This window comes from Saccopteryx leptura, chromosome 3 (assembly GCF_036850995.1).
Source record: "Saccopteryx leptura isolate mSacLep1 chromosome 3, mSacLep1_pri_phased_curated, whole genome shotgun sequence".
Taxonomy (NCBI): Eukaryota; Metazoa; Chordata; class Mammalia; order Chiroptera; family Emballonuridae; genus Saccopteryx; species Saccopteryx leptura.
The window spans coordinates 247,281,837-247,294,758 of NC_089505.1; the positions used below are offsets into that span (position 1 = coordinate 247,281,837).

At 42.2% G+C, this 12,922-nt stretch overlaps 1 long non-coding RNA gene across 8 annotated transcripts in view; it reads left to right on the top strand.

The window, feature by feature from the left end:
* LOC136400827 (uncharacterized) overlaps positions 1–12,922 on the top strand; it is a 41,563-nt gene that overhangs the window by 22,077 nt on the left and 6,564 nt on the right. For 5 of the 8 annotated variants that reach the window (XR_010750408.1, XR_010750409.1, XR_010750406.1 and 2 more), the window contains exon 4: positions 6,263–6,444. The exons of 1 other annotated variant lie outside the window; for it this stretch is intronic. This is a non-coding gene — a long non-coding RNA (uncharacterized lncRNA). Of the gene's footprint in view, positions 1–2,322; positions 2,437–6,262; positions 6,445–8,526; positions 8,581–12,922 lie in introns of all 8 variants that reach the window. 2 more of the 8 variants (XR_010750411.1, XR_010750407.1) reach the window with 2 other exon arrangements.

A 12,922-nucleotide genomic window follows, 5' to 3' on the forward strand; every position in this document is an offset into this window, starting at 1 on the left:
GTGTCCTGACTGGGATCGAACCAGCAACCTGTGTGTGTCGGAACGATGCTCTAACCAACTGAGCAATCCAGCCGGAGCTGAAAAAATAATTTTAATAAGCCTATTTCTTTTCTAATAAGAACAGTGAAGCTTTTGTTTTTGGAAACAAAGACTAATTAATATATTGCTTTTTTATAGAGTAGCAGGTTTATAGAAAATATTTCCTTGTCTCTCTGCCCAGATACTTATTCTTATATTGTATGAAGGAAGTGAAATGGTAGAACTCTACCCCATGCTGCCCAGTGTGCTTGCTTGTATCTAGGCAGGAAAATAACCATTTTCCTTTAGATGAAATTAGAACTCAGGAGGTAATAGTATTTGAGAGGGGCTCAAAGGGATATGTGATGATGATAATAGCAATATTAATGGCTGACCTTACCAGGCAGTGTGCTGAGCACGTTTTGTGGATTGTCTTTTAACATTGTAACCACCATATTGAGGCTGGTGCTGTGAGAAGTAGAGATGTATTAGGAGTACGGAACATAGACTCTGAGGTCAGATCAGCACTGACATCTCCGCTTTGCCAGTAACTAGCTATGTGGCCTTGAATAAGAAAACTGCCTCATTTTCCTCATCTGTATCTGTAAAATGAGGGTAGTAACAGTACCTGCTTCATAAGATTGTTGTAATGATTCAGTGATATAAGCCATGTAACATGCTTGGCACATAGTGCTCACCAAATGTCAGCTATTATCATAATTAAAATAGTTGTTATTCTCATTTAACTGGTGGAGAAACAAAAGCTTTGAAAGAGGTAAGGTTATGTGCCTAAGTGATACAGCAAATAAATAATGATATTTGCTCCCAGGCAGTCAGACTACAGAACTCTTGTTCTTAACCATTACACACACCACCTTTATGCGTTGAGGGGAAAAGACTGGATAAGATCTGCATTTTGTCCAACTTGAGATGTGCATAGATGTAAAGGTTAGGCTTAGGTTTGGACCTACCTAATCTTCATTTGTGATCTTAAGCATCTTATCACCATAGCATGTGCTTGGTTATTCTTTGAGTTGATTCAACCCTAGATCTAAAGAATGAATGATAGGTTAATGATGATTTTCTCCATAACTAACCCATGGGGTGTTCCCTGGCCAGGGCCAGGAAATGGAGCAAAATAAATCCCTGTGCCCTTCCCATTGCTCTTTGGATCAGAGGTAGAAGCTTGTTTGGTCTCTTTTGTTAGATTGTTTCTCTTAATATAACTAGTAACTATGAGAAGCAGAGCAGTGTATACATTGAACACTTTCTATGTGCCATGCATTTTACAGGGATTATCTCATGTAATCCTTAAAATAATGCTGTAAAATAGTTGCTCTTATCCCTATTTTATAGAAACAAATAGAGGTTAGGAAATGTGCTTAAAGTCTCACAGTAAGTGGTACAGCTGGGATCTGAATGAGCAATCTGGCTTCAGAGTCCATACTCTTAACCTCTGCACTCTCCTTCTATTCTTCCCTTACCTGTAAAGGCCATAGTATGGGCCTGGTGGCTTAGTAGGGCCAGTTCTATATTTCTCATTGGACAAGTAGGAGGATTTTGACTGTTGGGCTGAGATATTGTCTTGACACTGCCATCAACTTGCCTAGTATAGGACTTCACTTTTCTCAGCCTCTTGTCCTTATTCATTAAACAAATGTGTCACTCTAGACTGTCTCAGAGATCCCTTCTAACTGATGATCTGAAAGGAGGAAGGTAACACCAGCTCAGCTTCTTGATTTCTTTTTTCCAGTGCCTTGATTTTGAAGCAGTAGTATTTGTGAGGTTTTAGGGAGTCTGCTTTGTATAGGGAAAATTTTAGGGCAGAGAGGGAGCCACCTTTCTGAAGAAGGTAGATCTGGTCTCTTTTTGAGGTTGGTTGCCAAGGGAACCTAGCCTCTGGCCAGCAACAGTCAGGAATGCTTTGGTTGAATGTTGGGTACAGATAACTAAAACAAGCAACACATTTAAGTTTCACTTTCCAAACTGCTCCCCCCACCCCAGCTCACTTTCCTTTTCAAGCTGCTAGTTTTATACACTTTTTATATGATAGGCACTGTTTTAAGTACAGTAGAAAGTATTATTTAATCTTCATAGTAATATTATATGATAGGTACTTGTTCTACATTTACAGATAATGAAAGTGAAGCAAATAGAGTTAAATACTTTGTCGACATTTACTCAAGTGGAAAGTGGTATCAAATCCACTAAGTTTTAATGTCTGGTTGGACCTTAAAAATAAAACAAAGGGATGACTCTTTATTTGTGGATTTTGTTTGATTATTTTGTTTTTGTTTTATTTAGAATGATAGACCCTTGGTGTTGGGAAGGGCCTTTGCAGTGATACAGTCAAGTTCTTTGTCTTCAGACTGCCATCCAGCTGATTACAGGAATGCTTTCTTATCACCCCCCTGACAGGTGATCATCCAAGTTCTTTTGAATACTTCCATTGCCAGGGAGCTCACTTCTTGAGAAATCTCATTATATTGTTGAATAGCTCTCATTCGTAGGAAATTATTTCTTGTTTTGAATATAATCTTATGAGATGACTTACCAGTTTTAGGACTGTCCCCTGGAACCATACAGGAGAAATATAATTTTATGAATGTTGTAAGAGAGTCTCCCTGTTTATAAGGAATATTTATAGTTTTTTGTAGCATCTTCCAATTTTAGTATATGTGCTGCCAAAGTAAGCACATTCTTGTAGCATCTAAACTTGTATTTAATTCAGATTGGTTTGTGCAAAAGCACTCGCTATCTTTTACTACTTTGCAAGTATAGCCTTGCAACAAATAAACGCTTTATGTCTTATGATAAGTTGGACAAAATTCCACGGTTTTGGAGAATGAATGGATAATGAGCTGAATCTGTACAATTGTGTATGAGTCTGGAAGTAGCCTCCTACTTTTGTAATTTCTAGGACATCAGGTTGCTGCCCTGTACACAGCCAGAGCTCACAAAATGGCTGGAAGTTTATCCGGGCACTTGAGGAAACTGCATTTACTTCATAAGGCCACTAGGTGATGAACTACTCACAAGCCAAGATTCCCAGAGCTGGTTGTGTACAGGAGAGTTTTTGCTTGTACTCAGAAAGGCTATTGGAAGTCACCTGGCACAACCTCATTGAAAGGCTTTTTTTAGGGGGAGAGGAAACATCTGTGTACACTTTGTCTTTCCCAGCTTTGTTCCAATTTTAAATATTAATTTCATGAGGACACTTCTTTGAGGGCTTTTCTTAGAAAAGGGGCATGGATGACGATTCTTTCAAGGTCTTTATGTATATAAATTATATCTTGTCTGGATTTAGGATTCTTGGATAGAAGTCTTAGTCTCTACAAAGTCTGTATGCAGCTTTCTACTGTCTTCAGTTTTTAGTGATACAGATGAAAAGTCCTATGCCAATAGGATACTTTTTTCTTGTAAATAATAACCTGTTCTCTGTTTCTGGAAGTTTGTAAATTTTTTCTTTATTCTGAGTTTCATCATGATATGCTTAGAGTGTGTCTTTTTAAAGATAAGTCTGCATGCTACATGATGAAACTTTTAGACTTAAAAACTTAAGTTTTTTCTTAGTTCAAGGAAGTTTTATTGCTTTCCTTCTATGTGTTTCCAACCAACCTCCTTACTTTATAAATGAGGAAACTGAGCCCACAGTCATTCAACTAGGTAAAAATGAACCTTAACCAAATAACCTGACTCCTTTGATGAGCTAGACTTTAATTGTATTGAATATTGCTCTAATGAGAGGGCCATCAGAACAACTCGGAAATTTTTTAGTGAGATAAGAATTTTGCCAAGGGTTTGTGGGGAGATAAAGAAGGAATAAGAAATTAATTACATTTTTTTTAAGTGAGAAGAGGGTAGACAGATTCCTGCATGCCCCCCAACTGGCAGCTGCTGTCTAGGGCCAATGCTCAAATCAACTAAGCTATTTTTAGTGCCTGAGGCAGATGTGCTTGGACCAACTGAGCTATCCTAAGTGCCTGGGGCTGACACTTGAACCAGTTGAGCCACTGGCTGCAAAAAGGGAAGCGAGAGGAGGAGGAGAGGAAGGAGGACAGAAGCAGATGGTCGCTTCTCTTGTGTGCCCTGACTGGGAATCAGACTCAGAACATCCATGCGCTGGGCCAACACTCTATCTACTGAGCCACCTGGCCAGGGCCAGAATGATTAAATTTATTATGATTAAAATGTGGCCCATTTGAGGGACTGAAAAATTCACCAGTCCCCTGGTATCCTAGTTATTGGAGGTATCCCTAAGCTCTAAAACTTAATAAAGCCAAGGAGTTGATTGAACACTTGGAGGATTACATCATTAGTTATCAGGAGTTGGATAAGCATGGTCATGCCCTGTTGTAAATACTAGAAAACATAAAAATGTCATCTGAAGGCTTGGAGACATATCATAAACTGTCTTATCAGTGGTCTGGTTTCTGTTTTGAGCTCTAGCCTGAGACACTGTTCTGCTGGGAATCACCCATTCCTGGCTCTGTTGATCTTTGGGTTTCCCCAGCCCTTCAGTCCCTTTCAGTTTTGAAATGAAACCTACCACAGAGGGCGAGGTCAGGTACCTGGGAGGACTCTGACAGCTCATACCAGGTTGTTTTCTTTCTGGAGCCGTCTGGTATGTGACTGTGTGAGATGTAAGGCTCAGTCGGCTGTGATATAGACTAATTGATGGTGAATCAGCCTTGCTTAAGACCTAGGCAGTATCATTTCTTTGGGTGACCAGGAAAACATGTACACCAAATACATTGTCTTTCATCTGCAGAAGGTTGAAAGTTAAGAGCAGTCTCCAGAGATCTTCCTGATCTCTCTCTGCCTTTGGTTTATTGAAGAAGGAAAGGCTTCATTCAGTGTCCTTTCTCCTCTCTCTCTGCTTTTGGTTTATTGAAGAAAGAAAGTCTTTATTCAGTGTTCTTTCTCCTCATTTGTAAAACCTCTTTTCTTTTCAGGAAGGAACCAAGTCCCTGGTTACTCTGTTGCTCCAGCTTCTAAACTTTTATCCTATGACTCCTAGAATTGCTATTCTGATATGAGTTGACTCTTAGATACCTCTAGACTCATACCCCACATGTCCCACTCCTGAACCCCTTTCCAGAATGCAGTTTTCCTTCTTCCTTTTGCTGTAAACCTGGTTTCTACCATATTGGAGCACTTCACTTGGAATTTTTATAAGTGCAGTTGGCTCTTTCTTCAATTTACCCCATTCCATTTCCACCTGATTTGGCCTGACTGCCCCGTAGTCCCATTCGCCAGCATTGCAGAGCTTCTTCCAGACCTTCACATACCTTTTCCCGTTTGAAACTTCTGCTGGCCAGCAAGCAAGTCTACCTAATCCCTGTCCTTGATGCTGGCATCTATATTCATTCTTCCATGTTTGTTTAGGACTTAGGTGTCTGACTTCCTTGCCTGGGGCTCTGGCCAGGCTAAGGGATTGGTGGCCAAGGCTTAGCCTAAGGCCAAGGATTCAGGATAAAGCATGGAATTACTGGTACCTGTAAGTGATTTCGAATGTACCATATGAAGTTATTTTCTGTATGTTTGCATCTATATGTATGAGCTCAGAAAAAAAAAATTTGTTTTAATTTAGTGAGAGGAGGGGAGGCAGAGAGACACACTCCCGCATGTGTCCCGACCGAGATCCACCCGGCAAGCCCACTAGGGAGTGATGCTCTGCCCATCTGGGGCATTGCACCATTGCTCAGCAACTGAGCTCTTCTTAGCTTCTGAGGTGGAGGCCATGGAGCCATCCTCAGTGCCTGGGGCCAACTTGCTTCAGTGGAGCAGTGACTGTGGGGAGCGGGGAGAGAAGTGAGGCAAAGCGAGAGGGGGAGGGGTGGAGAAGCAGATGGATGCTTCTCCTGTGTGCCCTGACTGGGAATTGAACCTGGGACATCCACAAGCCGGTCTGATGCTCTACCATGGCCAACTTGCCAGGGCCAGAAAAAATTTAAAGAATTATATTTGTGTTTTATTTACACAGATGGGGATACATTTTATATATTGTTCTGGTATTTCCTTCTTTGATTCAGTAATATGCCTTGACAATATTCCATGTTGGTATGTAAAGATGCTTACTGTATCTTTCATAGAGTAGATATACTGTGTTTTATTTAGCTACTCTCCTATCAAGAACATTAAGGTATTTCCAGTTTTTTGTTGTTATGAATGATTCTTGTTGTGTTTTAAATGCCAGCATTCTGTTCCTAAGCCTCCCTCCCTCCTTTTATATTCTCCCTAGCTGATCTCAGCCTGTCTGATGGCTTCAGTTACCATCTACACGTGGATGATGCCCAAATCTTTCTCCAGACCACAATATCCAACTGCTCATACAGACCACTCCACTGGATTGTTGTGCAGACTTGGCAAAATGCATCCTCCTGCTCATCCTTACTTCCTTCTCGTCCAGTGTCCTGTCATGTGGTAAATAGCACCATTGAGCCATGTAGTTGTTAGGCCCCAAAGCCTAGTAGTAATTGTAAGTCTCCTTTCCCTTTCCACAGCCGACAACCAGCTTATCACTAGGACTTGTCCTTTCCAGTATTTCTTGAATCCTTCTGGAATGCTTTCTTTCCTCCTTCATTGCTACTATTCTGTATCTTAGTTTCCTAGTTTATAAAATAGAATATTTGTGAGGATTAAATGAATTAATACATATAAAATACTTAGTTTAGGGATGGATTGGCACCTAGTAATTCTGTGTGAATGTTAGCTGTTATCATTATCGTTGTTGGCTCCTCCTCCTCCTCACTTCTCTCCCTTTCCCCCTCTCCATCCCTTTTTTCCTCCTCCCTCTCTTTGTGCTCTTAGTTGTCATCGTTATCTCTTGTTGTTGTGCATCTCTCCTCCCTTCCTCACAGTCTCTGTCTCCGTTCCATTTTCCACACTGCAGCCAGAGTGATCTTTATAAAATGTAAGAATGATCATGATCTAACTCCCTTGCTTAAAAAACCTTCAGTAATATTTCTGTTGGACTTTTGCATGTACTATTAGTCCCACCTAGAATGCTTTTTCCTTTGATCTTTGAATGGCTGATTCCTTTTTATTAAGATACCTGCTTTTAAATGTCATCTCCTCTGAGAGGCTTTACCCTGACCACCTAATGATTCTAAAGTAGCCACCCGTATACTGTCTGTAACATCACCTATTTTAATTTTTTGTATAGCACTTAGCAATATGTGATATTTTTATGATTAATTCATATATTTGTGTATAGTCTCCTCCAGTGAGAATGTAAACTCTCTGAAAAACAGGGATACTGACTATTTTAGTTACTATATTCTTAGCACCAAAGACAGTGTCAGGCACACTGTATATTCAGTGAATACTTGTTAAGTGAATGATAAAACAGTTTCATATGTCTTATGAGGCACTTCTTCGGGTTTTCAGCATCATCTGCCTCTTTTTTTGACAGAGACAGAGAAAGAGTCAGAGGGATAGATAGGGACAGACAGACAGGAAGGGAGAGATGAGAAGCATCAATTCTTTGTTGCAGCTCCTTAGTTTTTCAGTGATTGTATGCTCATATGTGCCTTGACTGGGTGGCTACAGCAGGGCAAGTGACCCCTTGCTCAAGCCAGAGACCTTGGGCTCAAGCCAGCGACCTTCGGGCTCAAGCCAGCAGCCTCGGGGTTTTGAACGTGGGTCCTCCATGTCCCAGTCTGACGCTCTATCCACTGCGCTACCGCCTGCTCAGGCTCATCTGCCTCTTAATATACTCTTTACCTTGGTCTTTCCACCCCACCAGCTCATCCCATTTCTTCAGATCTGCTTTCTTGCTGTAGGACCTTGGTATCCTGATCACAAAAATTAGGCGATCAGGGAATATGCAGATACTCCAGTACTTGCAGCCTTTTGTATAGTGCATTTTCAGCAATGAAATAAAAGTTGGTTTTGTACCTCGTTTGCATAATTGAACAACTTTCTTTGACTTGTCATTTGCTTTTCTGATGTTCTTGTTTTTTTGTTTTTTTTTTTAGAGAGGAGAGAGAGAGAGACAGAGAGAGAGAGCAAGGAGAGAGAGACCGAGAGAGAGAAGGGGGGAGGAGCTGGAAGCATCAACTCCCATATGTGCTTTGACCAGGCAAGCCCAGGGTTTCAAACCGGCGACCTCAGCATTTCCAGGTCAACGCTTTATCCACTGTGCCACCACAGGTCAGGCCTGATGTTCTTGTTTAATAAAAAAAAATCAAATGCTTTTTTTATCACTTCATATTCATTTTGAAATATCTCCTAAAATTTGTGAGCAGTATACCAAGGTCCTACCTACCAAGGTTCCTCTCCCTAAAACATACTTCCTCAAGTGCCCTGCCACTGCCTTGGTATCTCCTATTTATTCTTTAGGTTTTAGCTTAAGTGTAACTTCACCTTACTAGCTGCCTTTTTCTTTTTAAAATTTGTATTGATTGATTTTATAGAGAGAGGAAGGGAGAGAGAGAAACATCAATTAATGCTTTCATTTTATTTATGCATTCAGTGATTGATTTTTGTATGTGCCCTGACCAGGGACTGAATCTGCATCCTTGATATATCGGGACGAAACTCTGACCTTCGACTAAGGTTAGCCTTCTTAATCTTACAGTTCTCAAATATTGCCTTTAATTATCATACATATTATAATTATTTGTCTCTCTCTTTTTTTTATTTATTGACTTTAATGAGAAAGGAAGGGGGAAAAGAGAGAGACAGAAACATTGATCTGTTCCTGTATGTGCCCTTACCGGGGATCAAACCTACAACCCTATGTTGACGCTCTAACCAACTGAGCTATCCAGCCAGAGCTATTTGTCTTCTTAATTAGACAGGAAGTTCTGTTGGACAAAGGCCCATGTCTTGCCCACTATGTATTCTTAGTTCTAGCTGCTGTGGGATAGAAGGATCCCTTGAGGGGGTTGGTGAGTAGGAAGATAGAATACCAGTGGTATCATCTGAGGGGCAACAAAGTATGTCTTAGAATGTCAGGGCGAGGTCTAATCATTTGGCCCTGGCTCATTGTCATTCTCCTTATTCCATCATCTTGGGTGACGCCAGTGTTTGCCTGGCTGAATCATCTAACATTCTTGAGAAGAACCATCTAAACATACTTGTCTCTCTCTGAGACATTCATAAAGTCAGAGTTAAGTCCAACAGAGAACTTTGTCCATGAAGGAGGCATGAGGGCTGAGGACAAAGGTTAAGGATCTAGGTAGGCCGATTATTTACTCCTAATGGCTATGGCAGAAACTGAGAGTTGTGTTGGAATCCTAAGCAAGCAAGGAAGGAAGCGAAAAGGCCTTAGGGATAAGGTGAGGCAAAGATGAAACAGGAAGTTGAATCATTAGGTTAGAAATGTAGAGAATCAGGATAGTGGGTGGAGTATAAGAGGGGACAGAGCAAGCAGTTCAGGATTAGGACCATAAATAATCTTGGGGATTACTTAAATCAGTCTTTTAGCATTCTTGGCTTTTTAGTGTGGAACCAATTTTTGGATTATAGGAAGCATTAGGTAGTTGACATATAAGGGTTTGAACTAGATTGCATATTACTTTGTTTTTTACTTAAAAAAAAAATTTTTCTATTGCTTTGTAAAAGAGAGAGGAAGGGGAGGAGGGAGAGAGAAGCATCAACTTGTTTTTCCACTTGTTTCATTTAATTGTGTACTCATTGATTGCTTCTTGTATGTGCCCTGACCAGGGATTGAACCTGTGATCTTGGTGTGCTGGGTTGACACTCTATGCACTGAGCTACCCAACCAGGGCCTACTTTGTTGGTATTTTATGTGCTATTTATAGTCAAATTGTACCTTAATTTTCTTCAAGAAATTCTACCTTACCTTTTCCCCCTACTTCAGTTTCTGTTCCTAAGAGCCTACCTTACCTTCACTTTTTTAAAATATGCTAGGTTCAACTAACTCATCCTTGAAACAAGCTGCCTGCAGCAGACCAGGTGATCCTTTCAGGTAGGGTGAGCACTCCTTCAGGCCACCTCCTTTCACCAAACCAGGCGTGGGAACCGATCTCAGCAGACTTAGGAGTTCAGGACTCTCTGCCCAGCCTGAATCTGTGGAATTTCTCTCTGAATTTTGGGGAGGGACACAGGAGTGTAGAGTATAGGGTACTCTTATTGGTAACATATAGAATAAGGAGTAGTGGAATGCTGGTTGAGTGTGCCTGATGGTAGGATCTAAAAGTAGGTAGTGCAGCCCTGGCCGGTTGGCTCAGCGGTAGAGCGTCGGCCTAGCGTGCGGAGGACCCGGGTTCGATTCCCGGCCAGGGCACACAGGAGAAGCGCCCATTTGCTTCTCCATCCCTCCACCGCGCTTTCCTCTCTGTCTCTCTATTCCCCTCCCGCAGCCGAGGCTCCATTGGAGCAAAGATGGCCCGGGCGCTGGGGATGGCTCTGTGGCCTCTGCCTCAGGCGCTAGAGTGGCTCTGGTCGCAACATGGCGACGCCCAGGATGGGCAGAGCATCGCCCCCTGGTGGGCAGAGCGTCGCCCCATGGTGGGTGTGCCGGGTGGATCCCGGTCGGGCGCATGTGGGAGTCTGTCTGACTGTCTCTCCCTGTTTCCAGCTTCAGAAAAATGCAAAAAATTAAAAAAATTAAAAAAAAAAAAATAAATAAAAGTAGGTAGTGCTGACCTGTGGTGGCGCAGTGGAAAAAGTGTCGACCTGGAAATGCTGAGGTCGCCGGTTCGAAACCCTGGGCTTGCCTGGTCAAGGCATATATGGGAGTTGATGCTTCCAGCTCCTCCCCTCCTTCTCTCTCTCTGTCTCTCTCTCCTCTCTCTCTCTCTCCTCTCTAAAATGAATAAATAAAATAAAATAAAAGTAGGTAGTGGACTTCAGTGTTTCTGACCTGGAATGGTCCTTGAGTTTATGGCAGTATTAGGGGTCTCTGATGGGCCAAAGTAGAGCAGTTCTGGTTATTAGCCCTTAGTGGTGTCTTGTATGTTTTTCTACATAGCCTAGAGCTCTTCAAACTGACTAGTGGCTGGGTGCTGAGCAGGAATCATGGGGATAGAAGCAATACTTACTGATGAGGGACATGTTCTCTTTTGAAGTTTGGTTGGAATGATTCTATATACATATTGGGAAGTCTACGGCCCAGTCACCTGGCCTGTGTGAGGCAAGGTGTCTAGACTCCCATCTTAGGGCTCTGCTAGGAAAACCAGCCTATGAGAGCTGGAGATCATGGCCTTTGTTAGTGATTTCCCCAAGAGTGTGCGTGCTCCTGCCTTTGATTCCTCTGCTTTCTGAGCCCCTTGTTCTGATATCCTTCCTTCTGTTTTCTGATTTGTGGCCTTCAAATTTCATAATCCATTCTAACTCCTCTTTCTCTATACTCTATTCCAGGCTTGACTGTTGACTCTACCTAGTCCCCTAGGGTTTTTTTTTTGTTTTTTTTTTTACAGAGACAGAGAGAGAGAATGAGGGACAGACAGGGACAGACAGACAGGAATGGAGAAATGAGAAGCATCAATCATTAGTTCTTCGTTGCGCATTGCGACAACTTAGTTGTTCATTGATTGCTTTCTCATATGTGCCTTGACCATGGGACTTCAGCAGACCGAGTAACCCCTTGCTTGAGCCAAGGGGCCTTGAGTCCAAGCTGGTGAATTTTTTTTTGCTCAAACCAGATGAGCCCATGCTCAAGTGGTGACTCGGGGTCTCGAACTTGGGTCTTCCGCATCCCAGTCCAACGTTCTATCCACTGCGCCACCGCCTGGTTAGGCTAGTCCCCTAGTTTTGACATTGCCACCTAGCTTCAAGTAGGGCTTTCCTCTATTAGCCCTCTTTCTAGAGCAATAAATTTGAAGCTTTAATGCATCAGAATTACCTGTGGGAGTAAGGGTTAGTGTTGGGGGGAGCTGGATACTTACTTAAAATGCAAATTCTTGGTCTCTGCTGCTAGCTATTCTGATTGAGTAGGTATGGGTTGATAACCAGAATCTGCATTTTGATTGGCTTACCTGGTGACTCTTATACTAGCCATCATCGGCAGACCATATTCAGAGAAACTCTGACTTAGAAGACTCTGCTAACCCCTATCCCTAAAGGGGATATGTCAAGTAGAGGGGATTTGAGCCCATTACTTGGATCTTAAGATCCCAGGAACCATAGTCATCTATTGGGGACAATGGATAACTGTCTCTATGTACCAGCACCTCATCTCCTCATTGCTGTGGTAGGTGCAGAGCCCAGATGAGGTAGAAGGTCTTAATGACTCCCATGGCAGGCCAGTATTTCTTGGATATATAGGGGGCTTTGACTTTGGATTCAGAAGGGAGGCAGAACATAGACCATGAAGGCTGCCAGTTGCACTTCAGATTTGTCTCTAGGGTGTCTCTTTTTCCTGTGCACATAGACCCTGCCCTAATGTAGCTGTCTTTATTTGGTCTTCTAGCTGTCCTCACTTCCCACTGAGGCCATCATCTATATAGCTTCCACTGTCTTCCTATGAAACAACCCAGCGTGTGTCTCTCCTTTTTAAATCCTCTATTATAGTGTTTCTGTTATCTGTGTAATCCAGTCCAAATGTGTTAGGTTGGAATGAATAGTCTTGCACACTTTTGTCTGAATTGTGGCTTACAAGGCCCAGCAAAGACTGTTTCTCGGGCTTATTCCAAGCCCCTCCCCCTTCATCTCCATCTCCTGCAGCACCCTGGACCTTGACCTCTTGTTCAGCTCTCTGGCTTCACGGCCTTTGCAGTGCTATAGCTTCTGCCTGCAACACTCTTTACCCTGCTCTTCATCTCATTAACTGTCCCTTGCCTTTAAGTTTCAGTTAAGCAATATCTCCTCTTAGAGGTCTTTTCTGGCCACTCCATACTTAGCAACTCTGTGTTACTCACACATGCATGTTATTTTGCCCACTGTTAGCTTCCATTAGCTCACTTATCACTTTTTACTGGTTTATCTGTCC